A 13624-nucleotide genomic window follows, 5' to 3' on the forward strand; every position below is an offset into this window, starting at 1 on the left:
ACTGCCAGCTTCAGGAGGTCACGCTTCTCAGCATGTGGAGAGTGCAGGCTTGGGAGGCCTGTAGTCATGGGATGTCTGCCATGGAGAGAGCCTGTCTAGAAGACAGATTTACTGTCACAAAGGGTGCCTAAGGCTCTACCGAAGTGCGTGGGACAAAGCACAGGGTGCGGCCCTTAGGAGAGGGTCTATGTGGGCTGATGCTATGTCCTAAACGAGTGTCAGAAGTCGTGTGTATTCTTGGAATACAGGTTCTACGCAAAGGAAAGTAGCGTCCTGCCTTGCTTTGCCCCGTCCTAGCCCCATTCTTAGGTGCTGCTGGGCTTCCGCTATCCGCGGCCTCCCGCCACCCTTCCTCTAGTGTCATCCTGACCAGTTCTTCCTTGATTTCTCCTAAGGGTGGCCCTTCTGAAGCCCCCACAAGCCCCAGGTCCTGTTCTGTCTAATCCCACTTTGATGTCTCCCACGGTCTTCAGGTTAAACCCAGACTTCCATAGGAGGGGAACCTGTGTGACCTGAACCTTGTCTATCTCCTCAGCTTCCAGGAGGCAAAGAAAGGTGAGACCAAGGTTGTGGGGCAGCCTCTTCCAGCTGGGGCAGGCGGAACTTCCCAAGATAAGGGCAGCCAACAATGGCTCTGTGTGGCTTGGCCTGTCTCCGGGCCAGAGGAAATGAGCAGCCTTCGCACCACTGATCCGCTGCATCCTCTGGCATCCGCTGGTAGGGTGGTCCAGGTGGGGGGGAGATGTTCCCACCGGGGGCTGGGCCTGCCACCCCTGGTTTCCTCCCTCCAGAACCCTGCATATCCCTAAAGGACTTAGGGGAGGGACTTGGAAGGACACACACACACACACACACACACACATTTGGGAAATGGGCCTTTGCTAGACCCAAAGGGCCTGGTATACACACTGTACTCAAATGTGAGAGTTCTATTGGTGGGAATCAGGCATCAAGCATGGCTGTTCGGGAGACGTCTGGATGTCATGGGTTGCTCTCTCAGTGGTCCAGAACAGACTCCGCTGCCTTGAGAGCAGCCCATGATACCCAGGAGGGTCAGAACCCTATGGCCATCCCATCAGGACAAGGCTGCGACACAGACATGAAGCCGTGTAATGCCTTAGCTTCACCTGCATGTATGAATCTGGCAGGCGCCTTCCTGCCTTGGGGCCTGGCCTTCCAGTTGACAAAACAGAGCCCTCGCCTGCCAGCCAGTCAGCGGAGTGTGCACAGGTTTTGGTTGATGTTAGTCAGTAGGCGGGAGACACACTACCGTGTGTGTAAGGATGAGCTGCGGTCTCTGCCCTGTTCCTTCCCAGCTTCTCCCAGTTTTTGAATGGACTGGGCTGCCTTCCTGCAGCGGGAGGAGGTGGTATTCCCAGTTCAGGTGACATTCTAAACAAAGAGCATCCACCGCCTGTCCTAACTCGGTCCCTCATAACTGTCCACCACCCGCCTAAGACACACAAGGCTTAAAACACACAGCCACCTCAGCTCTCAGGCCTGGTCAGTCACTTGCAGCCATGACATGTGGTAAACTATGGTTGCTGTAGCTACTGGGATAGGCGATAAGTTCTCAGCAATAGGAACATAAGCCCTCCCGACTGATGCTGTCTGTAGCCAGGGGCAGACCAGGGAACGCCAGATGGCAAAACTCCTAGGCTCTTAGGATTGTTTCCTCCAAATTGTTTTGCCAAAACTAGAGGCTGAGTCTAGAAAGGGCCAATGATGTGCCCAAGGTCACACAGCACGGAGGTGATCAAGGAACACAGTCTTGGCGTGTATGGGGTTCCACAGTTCTCAGGACCTCTGTCCCCACTACCTCATTGTATCTTCCCGGTGGTTATCTGAGGCAGCCCCAGTTTGCAGATGGACAAGTAGAGCCTGGAGGAAGGAACAGGACTGAACCAGGTCTGCCTGAACCTGGACTCTCGACTGTGTCTTAGCTGTTGGTCTCTTGTGAAGAGACACAGCAGACACAGCGTAAGTCCAAAACTCTTCAGTTTTGCCTCAGGCAAACTTTTTATGGCCAAGGGCAAAAAGCAGTCATAGTCTTTGCCAAAATATCACAAGAATGGTCTCTAGACCACTTATTAATATTCTTCCCTTCTGAAACCTCTTGAGCTGAGTTGTTATAATTTACATCACCCTCGGAACTGCTATCTTCCGTGTTCTCAGCTCTTTCCCCGGCACCGTGTCTGCCTGCAAGCCGTCACGCTCCCCACCATGGTGATAACAGACTGAACATCTGAAACCGTAAACCAGCCCCAATTAAATGTTTTCCTTTATGAGAGTTGTCATGATCATGGCTATAGAACACAGCCTTAGAACAGTGAGTGACTAAGACAAGATCTTTACCGCACAGTATCATGAAGGCAGCTGTTGGGACTAAATTCTGCTCAGAGGATAGAAGCAGCTGCCACCAAGTCTGACAACCTGAGTCCCACGACGTGGAACCCACGTCGTAGAAGGAAGAACTGACTCCTGAAGGTTGGTTACTCTGTGACACACGCACCCACACATCCACACACACACACACACACACACTTGCACACAAACGCACGAAATAACTCTAAAGCGTGGTTTAAAATTGCACAATACAATCTTTGATCCCATATAATCTATGTGTACTAATAAATAAAAACATGATTAAAATGCTGAATTTTATGTGTTAGATATTTCCCCATAATTAAAAAAATCATTAAAAAGCAATATACCAAGAGCTATTGACTGTAACTCTAATGGGAACGTGGCATGGAATGGAAATTATCTCTCAAAAAAAGCTGTCTCAAAACTTGTCTTGGTTTCTTGGCCTGGATTCTCTGGAGACTCTTGTCTCAAGCATTAACAGGACAGCAGGGATCGGATGTGCTCCGCATGAAGAGAATGGGGTCCTGATGGAGAAAACGGGCTGCAGGGGTACAGCAAAGGGAGCCCATAGCTAGGCGGCTGTCACAGGGTCACAGGCCAGGCTCACTTTGTATTCCCAAGTGGAGAGCCTGCTGCTGCCAACACCGGGGCTGAGCTCACCTCTAGTCCCATGGCAGAGGTGACATTGTTTGGGTTTTGAAGGATAAATAGGAGCTACATACAGCCGGGAGAAGTTTTAGGGGGAAGAGTCCAGCTAGCGGAAATGGTGCATGCAGAGGTCTAGAGGTGTGAGCTGGGGGCTGAGGGTGTGCCATCAAACCCCGCGCCAGCCTTGGGAACAACGTCAACATCTGCCCGGGGCCAAAACCAACACGCCCTCCGGCATCCTCCCTGCCACCTTCCACGACTGACCCTGGAGCCTTCTCAGCCTGTCAGCCAGCAGCCTGAATTTACTGGGTGAGCAAGACTGAGTTCTGAACTAGCAGCAGCATCTGCTCCCTCACACCTCCCAAGGAAAGAGGCCTAGTATCCCTAGCAGAAGAAGCCAAGTTTCACCTTAGAAATGCTGGAACTGGCTCAGGAGGAGGCCAGAGATGAGAGGTTCTCTGGGCATTGGGTGGAGCCTGGCTGTGTGTCAGCCTACATGTGTGTGCATGTATGTATGCATGGTAGGTGCACACAGCCCTGGGTATCCTCAGGGGTAAGTTGAAGATATTTCATGCTCCCTTTCCTATGTTAAATCATGAAGAAACAGAAGAGGGGGTCAGGGTGCAGCTCTCTGGGAGAGCGCATTTTTAGCATGGGTTCAGTCCCCAGTACGATGTTCATTGAGTGTGGTAACACAGGCCTGTAAACCCAGCATTTGGGAGGCGGAGGCGAGAGGACCAAAAGCTTAAGGTCCTCTTTGGCGACATAGTTCTTGTCATTTATTTATTTGTTTGTTTGTTTTTCAAGTCAAGGTTTCTCTATGTAGCCCTGGCTGTCCTAGAACTTGCTATGTTGACCAGGCTGGCCTCAAACTCAGAGATCCACCTGCCTCTGCCTCCTGAGTGCTGGAATTAGTGTGTACCACCACAGTCTAGCACAACTCCTTATCTTTAAGCAAACAACCAACCCCCCACTCCCCCCCACCTCCCCCACCCCCACTACCCAGGTCTGGGGTGCACACTTTTAATCCCAGTCCTTGGTAGGCAGGCGGGGCTGAGGTGGGACAGATCTCTGAGCTCAAGGCCAACCTGGTCTACAGAGTAAATTCCAGGATAGTCAGGGCTACACAGAGAAACCTTATCTCAAAAAACCCAAGGCAAAAAAAAAAAAAACGAAAAACAGAACCAAACAAAATGCTGACCAGCATGGTGGTACAGGCTTTTAATCCCAGCAGCCTGGGATTAAAAAGTGGGTGAGATGGAAAGAGCCTGAGTTCAAGGCCAGCCTGGGCTATCTGGGGAAACCCTGAGTCTGAGGCCAGCCTGGGCTATCTGGGGAAACCTTGAGTTTGAGGTCAACCTGGACTATCTGGGAAACCTTGAGTTTGAGGCCAGCCTGGGCTATCTGGGAAACCCTGTCTCCAAACTGAATGAACAAATAACAAATGAGTAAATAAAAACAGAAGTAAAGAAAGAAATGAACCAAAGGGAAACTCCTGAATTTGAAAGTATATCTAAAATGAAAATTTTACTTAATAAGTGAAGTCAGGCATGGTGACGCACGCATGTCGCCCCAGCAGTTGGGAGGCAGAAGCAGGAGGGTTGTGAGCTGGAGGCTGACAGGAGGGAGGTGGCGATCATTACAAACATAATGGGAAGGGCACATCCTTCTGGGGGCGACAGAAAGCTTCTAGAACCAGAGAATGGTCACTAGCGACACGTTTCGTGTACTTTAACACAGCTTTTAATTGTATGGATGGGTTCAAAGCCGTCACGCTGATCACTGGAGTAGAACATAGGATCAATAACAGCTGTCACTCATTAGAACTTACTGACAAACGCAGTAGGGGTGAGGTATAGTTGACAGGCCCAGGGGACTCCCTAGAACAGGCAACATTCAGCCTTCCAGGAGACGGGATCATTGGCTGTTTGAGTGTCTCCTTCAAAATGGAATCACCCTCCACCTGCCGCCTTGTCAGGAGGCAGGAGCCAGGCAGGTCTGCCAGAGAGAGAGCCGGAAGGGCTGTCGGTTCCCTCTTCCCTCAACCTCACCTTGCCATGTACACTGTGGGTTGCCATGGCACCCACCTTGGTCGATTGGCCAAGCGCTTTACATCTTGAATGAGTGTCCTGAGCTCCACAGTTGCAGGGAGGGCGACAGTCTTAGGAGATGCGGGCCGAGAAGGGGAAGGAGGGAGAGACTTAGCCATTCAAGGTTTTTACTGAGTGCTTACTACACATGACTTGCCGAGGGCACGGTTGGGTGAGTGTGAACGCGGTACCCGCTCTTGGTAAAGTCCCGGGGGTCGCCAGGTGAGGTGAGGGTCTGGTAGTGGACCCAGGCTTACCCTTCTGTGAGTGACGCCAGATCAGATGACAAGGATATCCACCGGCCTTCTCTTTCAGAGACCACCAGGTGGGGGGTCTGGTCTCTGACAGGCTACCAGTCCCATAAAAGCGGTGATTTATGCGCTAGCCGGCTGTGGACCGTGGTGTCGTCTGTGCTGTGTTTATTTATCTGTGAGAGCCAATTAGGTTCTGGCTCCTCTGTCTTTCTGTCTGCATGTGTTCTAACCCCACACGGGGTTGTGGGGGGTGGGGGGCGGGTACGGATGGATGCCTTGGAATTATTTTGCATGAAATTGCCATGGAAAACTATTTGGCCCGCATTTGGTTTCACCTCCTGTTACAGCATAATTTGTCCTCCTGAAACAGGCTGCTGCTGAGGGCCTGGAGAGGCAGATGTTCTGGGAGAGGTGGAGGCTCCGCAAACAGAGCGAGCAACATGGTGGTGGCGCCACTGCCTCTGGCCGTGACCCGATTTACCTACACGTAGGGAAGACTCTTGGAACCCTGCCAATCTCCATTTGCCTGCCCACCGAACGGGGGACAAAGCTGCTGTGGTTTGTGTTTTCATCCCCGCGGCACAAGCAACTGAAGGCACGCGAGGTTTATTTCAGCTCCTGGTTTCTGAGGGCTCAGCTGAGAGTCTTTGGCTCTTGGTTCTGGGGCTGCCGTGACAGAGCATCATGACAGGAGCGTGTGGCTCAGGCCTCTCCCATCGTGGAGAGAAAGACAGGGGAGAGAATGAATACATATCCTGGGCAAGATACAGTCCTGCAGGGCAATCCTACCGCCACCCTGTGACCCATCTCTCTCAGCTGAGTCTCACCCCCTGAAGTTAAACAGGACCAGCAGCTGGGGACCAAGTCTTTACGCTTTATAAAATTTTATCTGTGACCCCCTTTTGGTGGGGAGGTGGTTGATAATTCATATCCAAATCATAAAAGCCATCTTCTTCCTAGAGGTGAGAAATGATGTGTGGAAAGCTGGGACTGGAGAGGCGACTCAGTGGTTAAGAGCACTGGCTGCTATTCCAGGGGACCTAGTTTCAATTCCCAGCACCCACATGGCAGCTCACAGTTCACAACTGCCTGTGACTCTAGTTTCAGGAGTTCCTACAAAAGGCCTCAAAGTAAAAATAAATATATAGCGTTTGCTATTATTTCTAGACAGGCTTTGCAGATCTCTGTGAGTTCAAGGCCAGCTCTGGTCTACAGAGTAAGTTCCGGGACAGTCTGGCAGAGAAACCCTGCTTGGAAACCAAACCAAACCAAACCAAATCTTTGCTAAATCTAAGTTACTCTGCTGGGTATTTGATCAAAGTGCCACAAAATGTAACTAATACATAAGAAGCTGGAATTGTGGGATCAGTTTTGAGGGTCGCGAATGCCAGAGACATCCCCTGGAGAAGTGTGAGTGAGGAGAACCTACAGTGAAGGGCACCCAGGCCTGAAGGGGAAGCTGGGTCAGGTCCATGAGCAGCTGTGGCCCTGCCCTCATTTCCTGGGCTTTCATAAAAACGGACCACAAACTGGGGGCTTAAAACAACGGGAAGTTGTTATGCCTCTTATGCTACCCCACCTCTTGGGTAGGCGTGCCACAGAGTACATTAGAGCACAATCCGAGGGAGCTGGCTTTCTGTGTCCACCATGTGGGTACCACAGAGCTCAGGGAATAGGCTTGGTGGCAGGTGCCATCTTGCGGCTCTCTTATACTTCCTGATGCTAAAAGTTCAAACTCAAGGGGCTCTCCTGGCCATGCTCCTGCTGAGGATCGTAAGCAAGAAGAGCTGTCGTTTCTCAGGCGCAGTCCCCAGCGCTGGCATTACGAGAGGGCACCACAGGAGTGGGCACAACAGCGCCCAGGGTTTTGTCACTTGGGTCCTGGGGATCAGACTTGGGCCCTCAAGCTCACAAGGCAAACCTTCTACAGAGGAGTCATTTCCCCGGTGAGTTCTCTGCTTTCCCGTTTCTGGTGGCGGCCAGCAAGCCTTGACTTTCTGTTTGGAGCAACATCACCCCAGTCTCAGCCACTGCTGACCTACAGCATCGTTTCCTGTGCCTTTGTGTCCTCTCTGCCTCCTAAGGTTACCTGTTATACTGGGGTTAAGGCCCACTGGAATCTAGTACAACCTGCACCCGGTATCTATCCGCCGAGTCGCATTTCCAGATGTTTATAGGTACCTCGGGTCAGAAAACCAACACACGCTGTGGGGTGGAAGGCAATTCAGCCTACAGCAGCTACTGTAACCTACAGCAGCGACTGTAACCTCTTTGGTCTCAGCCCCTCCGTCACCAAGAAGCCCAGCTGCTCCGAATCTCAGGACCCAGTTCATCAAGAATGTTCCTGCTTGGGATGGGAGCAATGTGGAGAATCATAGAATTGGGGGAACACAGTAAGCCCCCCAAGAATACAGGCAACATAAAACTGTAACCAGAAAAAGGAGGAGAGGAGTGACTGAGACCAGAGCCACGGCAGAGGGATGAGGCCAGAGCTGGGGCAGGCCTGGAAGGGAGGGGAGGGTACTTTCTAACTGCTTAGCGAGGGATGTTGTCATTCTTGTCCCTCTGGGTGCGACTCAGTGAGAGGTAGGGGCGTGAAGGCTGTCTGCCAGAGAGCTTAAGCAGGCAGCAGAAGCTCCATGAGTGACAATGAGAGATCAGAGAGACCCGGTGCTCCCTATGGGGATTTGGTTAGGAGTCAAGAAGTGTTGAGAATGTCAATTACATGATAAGTCTCTATTCTCTATGGTAAATACACACACACACACACACACACACACACACACACACACACACACGTTTTCCTGTGAATAAGCAAAACTGTGGAGAGCAGGGCTTTCAGTCCCTTCAATGACACCGACACACCCTTCCCTGATGTCTGTCTGCCAGGGAGCCAGCCAGCAAGCAGCCCTGTCTTTGACAGCTATCCGAACTGTCATCATGGTGGCCTGGCTGCTTTGAACATTGCGTGGTCACTCCTAGGAGGGTCCACTCCAGCTGGAAGGACCCCGGCAACCACAGCTGCTACTGAAACCCTACTCCTGCTTCGGATAGGCTCGCTCCAGTCGCAACGGCTCCAGATGGTGCACCTGCTTTGGAAGACACTTCTGGAGAAAAGACAAGTCTTGGTGAGCTCCAAAGAATCCAGTTTACCCTCCAGCCGTAGACTCTCTCGGGACAGGAGATGGACAAACCTCGGTGACTCAGCAAGAAGCCTGTGATGGGTTGAGTCAGTGCAGTGCCTGCGATTGGTGGGGCTCAAAGCTGTGCCTGAGTGAGGGCTGTGAATGGAGGAATTACATACCACCTTTCTAGTTACTTAAGAAGGCCTTTCAGGATGATGTGGGAGGCTTCTTACCATGACCCTCAGTTTGTGCAACATGAGGTCCTTAACAGCTTCTCCTAGGCAGTATTTTGATTTCCTGCATCTTTATCAAGAGTAAAGCGGGTTGAGCTATTTGAACAAAGAACACAAGATGGAAATACTGTGTGTACCTGTATAGGTGGCTTAAGACCCTGAAGGGACAAGGACATCAAAAAGAGGAGGAGGGTTTCACTGAGGGAGGAGATGCCTTAGAAATTAGCCCAAGCTGAGCCCTGGCTGCTGACTGAATTCACAGGAGGCAGGGGGAGTCCTCAGCACTCTCAGTTTTAAGTTTAAAATGAATCAGCTGTTAAGACTTGAAAGCAAGCTAGGCCAAAAGAGTTCCTTGTTTTAAAGACACGGTTCGTGAAGACGCTAGAGGGTGAGGGCCAACCTCTGTCTTTTGGGAGCTTAATGCACCCAAGAATGGAGGTGGCAAGGTGCAGAAGCACCTTATAACCGCGTCTGTTGGCATCTGATTTCCTGGTCTGGGGGCAAACGACAGAAGTTCCATAGTCTTCCACTCAGCTCCTCAAGAGCAGTCATACCTGACTCTGGAACCCAAACCACAGATTCAACAGTAGAGTATATGTGAACCAACCTCAGTCATGTGTGCACCCTGATGCCATCAGGAGTCAGGCCTGCGGTTCGGTCAATATGGCGGTGGGGGCTCTAGCTCTCAGGCCTGACTTCCGGGGAGGCTCTGAGACCCTCGGTCACCCCAGAAGGAATCTACCGACTCGTGAGTGTCAAAGATGGATGATATTAAGAGAAAAATACGTTCACAAGACATAACAAGAGGAGCCTATGAGACACATGGAAAACCTTACCGGAGGGAGTATAAACCAAAGCCCCACCGCAAAAGGCCACGAAGGCCCAGAGCTGGCCTTCCCTGCTCCTTCAGGGAGCAGACAGATGCCCAGGTGCCTGGGAAAGCAGAGGGAGCCCTCCTTTCCTTTCCCATCCCCAGCCCGCTCACTGCTCTGAGCACCCTGTCTGCACCTTCTTGATTCATACAAAACCAAGAGGGGCCCATCAGCCTCATTGCTGGGCCAATGAGAGCAAAGAGAGGGGCTGTCCCAAGACCATGGTTTGGCGGCTCTTCCCTCCTTCCTTCACACCCTGACAATGATCAGGCCGAGGTGCTTCTTAGCACCTTGTGAGTACCAGGGCCCATTTTTACCTTGTGTTGCTGTTTCTTAGGGTCCCCAACTGAGTGTCCTAGGAGATGCTAAGGGCTGGCTCTGGTACTTTAATCTGCCCTCACCTTTCATGTTGCTAACTGAGGTGCAATGACGTTGGCCTCCTCTCCTCAGCCACCTCCAGGCTGTGTGGATGTTTGTCTGACAGATGTAAACAGAGGCTGCTGGCTCACAGGCTAGAATTCCATCTGCCTGGGTCTCCCAGCGAGGAGCAGGCTGGCTGGCTTTCATAGGCCTGGGAACCACAGAGCCCTTGGGGAGCCCAGAGCCCTGAGTTCATTGCTTGCCTTCTCTGTCCCAGCCTAGCCTGAGGCTGCTTGGGACACCCAATTCCTCCTGGAATCTCTATTTGGGTTTGGTTTGGGGTTGGAGTTTGTTTCCATTCAGGGCAACTTGATCCCATCCCAGCCTCCACTCTCCTCTGCCCCCAGCATGCCTGCCCCTGCGGAGGGAACTTGACTTTGCCGCTTGCTGACAGGGCAGGGACTCAGACCTCCCACAGAGGGGGAGGGAAGCTTGGTGGCCTTTGATGTCCCTGTAAGGAGGCCTCCAGCCTCAACCCCCTTAATACTTAAACAACTCAACTTGAGAAGACCGAATGCCACCCTGTGGGGAGGAGCAGAAAGAGAGCAGAGCCTAGGGAGGTGGAGGAGCTAGGATATGGATACATCCTGGTCCGTTCCTCGCTGTTTGATCCAGAACACACCGACCCTGTGGAGAAGTGGCCTATATGGCAGCCCCAACAGATGGGCCATGTGGCTGTTGAGGTCTCATCCAGTGCGGAAGTGAACTGGATGCCTTGCTGTAGGCTGTTGGCTGTAGATTACAAAGTCAGAAGCATTTAGCTCCTCCCCCTACATTTAGCTCCTCCTGCAACCTCAAAGAACCTGTGTCGAAAAGTTCTAGGTAAGTTACTAGTTCTAGGTAAGTTACTCAGTGAAACAGCCACTCCCAGGAGCAGGGCAGATCAGACTCAGCCAAGGATGCTGTTCTCTGCTCTCTACATATGAGGAAACTGGATACCCATGGGCGACTGGTTGTCAGGGAAAGCATGCAGGGTGGAGGTGATGCCCCAGAAAGGCTTAACTAGACTGCGCCCTCCCTGCTGGGGAGAAGTTTGTGTCCTCCGTTCCTTCTTTACCATAGACACCTGAATTTCCAGCTGTCCATCATTGAACCTCATCAGGTCTCCAGAGCCTTCCAGAAAACGAGGTGTTGTTCAGGCTCCCACACGCTCGGTCTCGAAAGAGAGCTTAGAAAATGACGGGCGGTGAGCTGGCAGAGGAAGAGCCTCTCGTGTCCTGCTGCGCACAGAAGGCCAGTCGTGTGACCGCTCTCCAGGCAGGCCTGTTGGGTGCTGCAGGGCTGGGGTCAGACTCATTCTCGGCATCCTGCTCTTCTTCCCACCATGATGAGAACCCTGGGCTCTTCCTTAGCTGAACTGGTCCACGGCGTCCGCGCTTGCTCTGTGGCCCCAGACAGGGATCTTCATGGCTGCCGTAAGCAGTGGGTCACTAGGGTGCAGTTTGATATTTTTGCCACAGGCAAGCTGGCTGAGGATGCTAGGATTCCAAATGCAGAGATCCTGAGTATGGAATCTCTGGTTTTTAACATAATAAAGTCTTAAGATTTATCGTTGTGGCTCCCTCTGATTCCGTGACTGGGGGAACCTGGGTTTACTTGAGTTTAAACCTCCATTATCCTATGATTCTAAAGCCTTAGAATTCTAATTCTCTTGAGAGGTTGGGCTCTGAGGAATAGAAAAACCCAGCGGGGAATGGGCTGAGGTGGTGAAGGCGGCCTTTTCCATAGCAGAGTTTTCTAACTGTGAAGGACAATGCATTTCAATGCATTGCCTGATTTTCATTGTGTTTAGAGGAAAATGCTCAGTTAAGTGCGGCCAAGCCACATCAGAGTGTGAGTTCATCTGCCCAGGGCAGAGAGCATCTGGAGTCTGTGGAGGCAGAGGAGGAGGGGGAGGAGGAGGCAGCAGCAGAGGAGTGGGGAGGAGAAGGAAGAGAATAGATGTCTTCCTCATCCATTTTCTTTTGGGGGGGGAGTGTAGTGTTTCTCTACGTAGACCTGGCTATCCCAGAACTCATTCTGTAGACCAGGCCAGCCTCGAACTCACCGAGTTCCGCCTGCCTTTGCCTCCCTCTGCCTCTGCTGGCATTAAAGGTGTGAGCCACCATCGCCTGGCTTCATCTGTCTTTAGGGATAAATTGAAGTTATCCTGCCCTTGTGCAGAGGTCACCTGGATGTTGAGGAAAACTGGGCCGGAAATACCACCATGCCCTGCTACTGTGATCTGCAGAGCCCTTCCCAGAGGACTCCCAGAGGCTGGAGAGACACGAGTCCCCAGGAGAAACAGAGAGCCACACAGCAGCCTGGACTTCCTTCTGCCCTGGCTATTCACTTCCGTGGTCCCCACCTTTCTGGACCTCTGCCGTCATCCCTCCCCCACCCCCACCCCCAGTCTCAGGTTCCCATCATGCAACCTGGTTGCTACCAGACTCATGGAAACAGTGCCCCCTGAACCTGGGCTTCAGACCCTGTTAACCAGATGCCAAATGTGCTTTAAACCACAGAAGCAGCTGCAGGAGCCTCTCTAAGGCAGGATAGAGGCAAAGCTGGGCCTTCTAGCATATTCTATTTGCAAGAAGTAGTGGCTTCTCAAGTCCTCAGTCTCCTGCCAAGTGCTTGGGCCCTGGAGGACACCATCCTCTCTCTCCTAACTCCTTGGCTTCCCTAGGGCCCTCGGATTCTGTGAACAAGTCACACTGAAGGCTCACAGACTGCAAATGCTTGCTCACTTCATGTGATGGAGTGGGGTACCTGCTGCTGCACTCTCTGCCTCAGCCAGGATGTTTCTCGTGGAGGAGTGACACCGGCCAAGCATTTCACCGACCATGTCAGCCTGGCATATGCTGGCTACCAAAGGATGCCGTCTTCAAATCTGCACCAGACAGCTGGGTTATTGCCTAGATATGTTCCCTTCAAGACAGAGAATGTGCTGGGACCTTTCTGCAATGGTGCTGCCATATCTAGCCCTACACATCTCAAGGTCACAAGGCTTGCTTAAGTGCACCCCATTCCTTCTGAGTCACAGACACGGATAACAACAGTCACACACATCTGCACGTCTCAAAACCCACAAGGCTGGATGCTGGGAGAGGCCTTTGAGAGAGTTTTCACGTCCCTGAGTCCCAGACAACTGGCTTTCCAAGAGCCCCATCCATCCCCTCCCCTACTGCTTGTGTGTGTGACTGCGTGTACACACATGTGTGCACGTATGTGGCGGTCAGGGTCAGCCTTGACTCTCATTGCTTGGGATCTTTCACTGGCCTGAGGCTCAGTGAGTAAGCTAGACCAGCTAGCCAGCAAGCCTCGGGAGTCTGCCTGTCTCTGATCCCCCAGCACTGGTATTGCAAACACATGCCACCAGGCCCAGTAGGCTCTGGGGATCAAAGTCGGGTCCTCAAGTTTACAAAGTAAGCGCTTTGCCAGATGAGTCATCGCCCCAGCTCAGCCTCCTTTTACTTGTTGCTAAAAGATTTATTTTTGAGCTGAGTGGTGGTGGTTTATGCCTTTAATCCCAGCACTCAGGAGGCTGGCAGATCTCTGAGTTCAAGGCCAGCCTTGAACTACAGGTCTACAGAATGAGTTCCAGGACAGCCAGGGGTACACAGAGAAACTCTA

This window comes from Myodes glareolus, chromosome 24 (assembly GCF_982192425.1).
Source record: "Myodes glareolus chromosome 24, mMyoGla1.1, whole genome shotgun sequence".
NCBI classification, from domain to species: domain Eukaryota; kingdom Metazoa; phylum Chordata; class Mammalia; order Rodentia; family Cricetidae; genus Myodes; species Myodes glareolus.